Genomic DNA, 6078 nt, shown 5'->3' with positions numbered 1-6078 from the left:
ATTGTGTGATATTGCCCATTGAAATTTGATTGCATTATTTTCTTTTAGTACTGGATAGTAAGCCAAGTTAGCGAACTTTCTTTTCCAAGCAAACACATTTTCTTTTGTTGGTTTAGAATTTACTGTAGCCAATACTGTATTGTATGCACCCATCCCCCATCTCACAGGAGCAAAGCATTTTAGGACTGCTACGGGCTGTCCACATGCAAGTTACTTTTTACACATCATTCGTTTGTTATCACAACATTCAGATTAAAAACACCTTTGTTATTTGTAATGATAATGTCAGTATGTATATAATATATTTTTTAAAACCATAGAAAGTTTGTATTTCATACAAGCTATTTTTAGACCCTCAATCTGTAAACCAGCTTTTGGGTTGAGGCATGCCATGTTCCCATCCCCTCCCCCAGTACAGTGTGTGTTGCAATGTGGGAATTATTTCAACATCCCCAATCTGGCAGTCAGATATTTTGTCTGTAGTCTGGACACATCTTTATGTTATAACGGTATACAAAAGGGAACGCTTGTTTGATGGCACACATGCAGAAATTATTTTCTTTATAAAAACCTTCATTTAGAAAACAACAGATCTATACACACAACAATATGCCTTACGTTAGCACACTCAGTTTAGAAATCAGATCCATGAAAACACAGCTGCGTTTACATAGGCAGGTCATTATAAATGAAAATGCTCATGTAAACACCTCATAATGGAATAGAATATCCATTCTGACTGAATGTTCATTCAGGTCTGGAGGGGTGGTATTTACGTATTGTATGAGACCAGACTTTGTTTCAGGTTCCATCTAAACGTTTGGGTATGAATTGGGAATGAATTCATTCTGAATGAACAAATGTTGTGCATGTAAACGCAGCCATTGTCTCCACTCAGTGGGAGAGATGTGTGGAATCCCAATATTCCTAATAGGCTTGAAGAATGTTGATTTTTTTAAGAACTTCATTATGACCAAATATATATTTTTTCTCCTTGATAGGATTTGACTGCCACCCCAGCTTTCCCTTCAAGCATGCTGTCCGAGGAAGCTGCTGAAGAAATCTCCCCGGTCAGTATAATTCATTGCTTTGCCTGTCAATCATAGACCAATAATTGCAATTTTGTGAATGGAAAAATGCAAATATAATGGATAGTTATGAGAATACATTATCTATAATTTGTAGAAAATAATAAATGTAATTATTTATAATATTGTGTTTTACAATTATAGGGAGCAGAAGCTGGTGATTTTTCAGACCTTGGTGGCTCGCGAATCTCCACCCCCAAAAAGGCTACACGATCCCGTACTGCTGTACCATTCTTACCTTCGGAAGAGCTGACTGAAGATGATATTGGATACACAGCTGAGGTGAGTACGACTTTTTAATTACAGTAAGAAAATAAGAGAATAACGGAATACATTTTTTGTTGAGGTTCAGTGTTCATTGAGCTAAAGTAGTTGTTATATTCAACACCAGGAAGCCAAAGGAGTGTCCGGGGAAGTAGCTGAAACATCAGTTTCCATTCCAAAGCTGCATCAACCTGGAGAATCAAGGGATCCATCCTGTCGGCAGAGAAAGCTTCCATCTTTCTATCTCACAAGTCCACTGCAGCAAAAAACCAGCAACAGGCCATCACTGTCAGGGACTTACACTGCGAGGCCTCCTACCCTTTTACAAATGGTAAATTGATTTGATTTATATACACACACTTTTATATATTGTGTGTGTGTGTGTGTGTGTGTGTGTGTGTGTGTGTGTTTGTGTTTGTGTTTGTGTGTGTGTGTGTGTGTGTGTGTGTGTGTGTGTGTGTGTGTGTCTGTATGCGTGCGTGCGTGCGTGCGTGCGTGTGCGTGCGTGTGCGTGCGTGCGTGTGTGTGTGTGTGCATGCATGCATGCGTATGTGCTCATAGACCACTGAAAGCTATTTTAAAGAATATATGTTCAATTTCTTCCTGCAATGCCAACTTCGTTCACAATCACTGTAAATGCATGCCCATAGCTCAAATTACACTAACAGCCTTCTATTATTTTCAATCAAAGGAATGGGGTGCATCTACTTCAACTCAGGGGGTTGATGATAACGACGTTGACCGGCTAAACCAAGTAAGTGAAATTTATAATACCCTATTCATTTTGATGATAATAATTTCCATTTGATATTTCTGTAAAGACACTAATATATACATCTTTACCTTAGCCAGATATCGAAGACGAATCTGACCCCAAAGTGTGTGACCTCAGTGCCAGTTTTTCGGGGATGGAGATGGGGAAAAAGCAAGGATCTGTGTCAGTGACCCCAGCACAGATGTTGCAGAGATGGAGGATAAACGGGATCCTGAATACCTTCCACCCAGCCAATCCTCAAAATCAGAGGACTCCGTTTCCTCCTCCGAGGACGAGGCGTACAAAGAGTGGGATCCAACAAGGTGTTGGATCGTGAATGAATCACAATTAAAGCATTTGTTTTCCCGATTTTGTATGGAATGTGGCAAGGTCATTGAGAGTTCCACTACTAAAAAGAGAAGTAGCCTGCTGAAGGTCAAATGGGAGTGTGCTGGTGAATGCAAAGATCCTTCTTGGACATCATGCCCTAAACAACACAACCGCACGTCTGAAAATGACCTCCTGATCAGTGCCGGTATTCTCTATACTGGGGCCACATACACAGACATCTCTGAATGGGCACAGATGATCAATTTACAGATTCCACAACAAACCCATTACTACAACATTCAATCCAACTACCTCATCCCAGTTATCCATGAAGCCTACAAAGCCCATAAAAAAGAAGTCATCGAACGCCTCATACAGAGAGCAGCTGATGGTCAGCGAATCGAACTTTGTGGTGATGGCAGATCTGATAGTCCGGGTAAGCTTTAGAACATGTAAACATGTACTTTTCAATTAGTAATCAATCATAAAATTCATCACCATGAAATTAATTCTCAATTTCTGTTCTAAAGGTTTCAGTGCCAAATACACAACCTACTCCTTTCAAGACGATGTCACTAAAGAAGTAGTCCACTTTGAATTAGTACAGGTAAGCGATTTAGCTTTTCAATGTAAATCCCTTCTGAATCCACTTGTATTAATATTTATACAATCTATAAATTATGTTGTAATGTTTTTGTGTGTGCTCTAGGTAAACGAGACTTCAAGCTCAAGTGCCATGGAGGGCGTAGGATTTGAACGAGGCCTCCAACAACTGCGTACTTTGGGGGTGCCTGTTGGGCTCATTTCCACCGACAGATCTTCAACCATCCGCTCTGTCATGGAGAAGCAATACCGTGGTGTCATCCCAGTAGGAGCGAGATCATTTAGCGACCTACAACCGGGTCGCGACGTGGTCGGTAGTTTTCAGCGACCGGGTCGCTAAATCGAGCGACCGGGTCGCTAAATCACCGACCGCGCTGCTAAATCGACCGACCCGGTCGCTAAATCTACCGACCTGCCTGCAGTTTTAGGTCGGTAGATTTAGCGACCCGGTCGGAAGATTTTGCGCCCCAGTCGGTCGATTTAGCGACCCGGTCGCTGGCTTTAGCGACGCGGTCGGTGATTTAGCGACGCGGTCGGTGATTTAGCGACCCGGTCGGGAGGTTGCGTGGCAGGTTAGCCTAACTGAGGTAACGGTCGGGAGGTTGCGTGGCAGGTTAGCCTAACTGAGGTAAGGTTACTGAGGTTAGGTTTAGGGTTAGGGTTAGGGTTAGGGTTAGTAGGTCGGTGGAAGCGACCACCGGTCGGTGGATTTACCTACCCGGTCGCTGGATTAGCGTCCCAGTCGGTGGAATTAGCGTCCCGGTCGATGGAATTAGCGTCCCAGTCGGTCGATTTAGCGACCCGGTCGCTCGCTTTAGTGCCGCGGTCGGTGATTTAGCGACCCGGTCGCTCCATTTAGCGACCCGGTCGCTCGCTTTAGTGCCGCGGTCTGTGATTTAGCGACCCGGTCGCTCCATTTAGCGACCCGGTCGCTCGATTTTGCGACCCGGTCGCTGAAAACTACCGACCACGTCGCGACCCGGGGTTAGGTCGCTAAATGATCTCGCCCTCTCTCTGTCATCCTCCATGAGTTTGACCCCTGGCATGTTGGCAAGAGTAAGTTTCTTTCGAAATAAAAAATAATGATATTAATAACAATGTTCTCAAAATACTAAATCTTATTTTCCTATTTTAATTATGTTGACAGATGTGAAAAAGAAACTGTTGGCTGTGGCAATCAAGGCCGCCAACAGACCGCTTCAACGATGGCTCAAAGCAATCAACAACCACCTATATTGGTCCTGTGAGTCGAGCAAGGGAGATCCGGAGGTAAATGTCTACTGTCAGATACTGTTATTACACGTACTCCGTAAAAGTTAATGTATCTCTTTCCTACAGAATGATTGTTTTTACCTGTGAAATTCTAAATCTATAGCATTGTTCTTTTTTTCCACCTTTTTTATAGGTGGTGGTACGTCAGTGGAAGTCCTTGCTCCTACACATTTGTGCCTACATCTCTGCTCAATGCCATCCTCCTCCCACCTATGTAGGCATCGAGACTACAGTGCAGAAGAGCAGGAAACAAGAATGTGGCTTACTGCTGACTCTCCTCCATTCAATGCTCTGCAGGCCATAGTGTTGGACCCCAATATTCTCCGTGACCTAAAGCAGATGGCTCACTTCAAACACACAGGTATGTGTCTAGTTTCGGTATCTAACACCGAATGTCGGAAGACTGCAGGCGACAACTAAGACAGGTACAGAAGTATTATCAGCATGCCTACTGTTTCAGAAAGTCTTGAACGTTCGACATTGTAAACGCATAAGACAGAGGTCTACATCAGGGGGTCCGGGACCCCTAGGGGGTCCTCAAAGTTACTACAGGGTGTCCACCAAATCTTTATGTGATAGGAACTTTTAGTTTCGCCTTTTTTATGCTGACTACATGAACCCTAGCGTCCATATTCTGAGAACTTTAGCCAAGGCGTTTTGAGCATGTAGATCGGCTATTTTTGGCAAAGAGTTTTAGTGAAGAGGGGAAAAAGAGCAGACTAAGTACAGAATGAAAGCTCAAGTTTATTATGTATTGATGGTTCAAGGGTTATCTGAAAGCAAATTGACAAGAATCCAAAATATACTGATGATTGTGGTGTCAAACAATGAAACTATATGGAATCTATGACAAGGTTGTGGGGGTCCCTGCTTCATCTCTCCCTCAACTAAGGGCTCCTTGGCTTGAAAACGTTGAAGACCCCTGCCCTAAGCCCAAAGGCAAAGCTTTGTTTAAACCTATATGGGTATATTTTCATGGATAGATATCAACTGAAATTTTAATTCTGTCAATATCTGCTTTTTGTCTTTACTAATTATAGGAGAGCCACGTGGAAGTATGTCGAGTCAAAGATATCAAAGCAGTGGATTGCGAAGACAAGATTTCAGCCCACACAACAGCTGCCCTTCCGCATGAAACTGGTTGATCGCGTCATGATAAAAGCAGCCCTGGAGCCTCTGGAGGACCCGAAAAAGAAGCGACCTACGCACAAAACCTTACCAAGGCCAAATGTTGCGAAAACTCCCATGCCTGATAAATTAGAATTGCAGGCCAGGGCTTCACTATTAGAAAGATTCAAACATCACAGCACTGCACCAGATCCAGAATTCCTTGACTAAATTGAACCAACATTTACTGGCTGCAGGTTTTTATTTTAAACTGACTGAGCCCCACCACAACCTAAGAAAATGTTTTGCACATCAAACAACTACAGATAATACAGGCTTTTAATTGCCTAGTTGAATATGTCGTCCTTCAATGGACAAATACACTCATGACTACTGCTGCTAAAATATTGTTTCAGTCATCTGTCTAAATCAACTCTATAATCTGTCTTTACTGTTCGTTTTTTAATCTGTGTTGAAAATGTCCCAAACTCATACAGTGCCTTCTATCAATAAAAATGTGGGCAACATATCTATTCTAATGTATTTATTTTTCTATACCTCGACTAATCTCCATGTCTATACACATTGAATTTATTTTATATGTGTAAAGAGAATTTCTTTTTTTTGCCAATTGCTTTTATCTTCCTACCTACAATAGAA

General features: G+C 42.3%; 1 long non-coding RNA gene across 1 annotated transcript; it reads left to right on the top strand.

Moving 5' to 3' along the window:
- The first annotated feature begins 1259 nt into the window (after positions 1–1259).
- On the top strand, positions 1260–2106 carry LOC308305306. Its single transcript, XR_013963105.1, has 3 exons — positions 1260–1370; positions 1480–1683; positions 2044–2106. It is a non-coding gene; the product is annotated as an uncharacterized lncRNA (long non-coding RNA).
- Positions 2107–6078: the final 3972 nt, after the last annotated feature.

This window comes from Nannobrachium achirus, assembly GCF_963921795.1.
Source record: "Nannobrachium achirus genome assembly, chromosome: 20".
NCBI classification, from domain to species: Eukaryota; Metazoa; Chordata; class Actinopteri; order Myctophiformes; family Myctophidae; genus Nannobrachium; species Nannobrachium achirus.
This window is presented reverse-complemented; position numbering and strand designations above follow the sequence as displayed.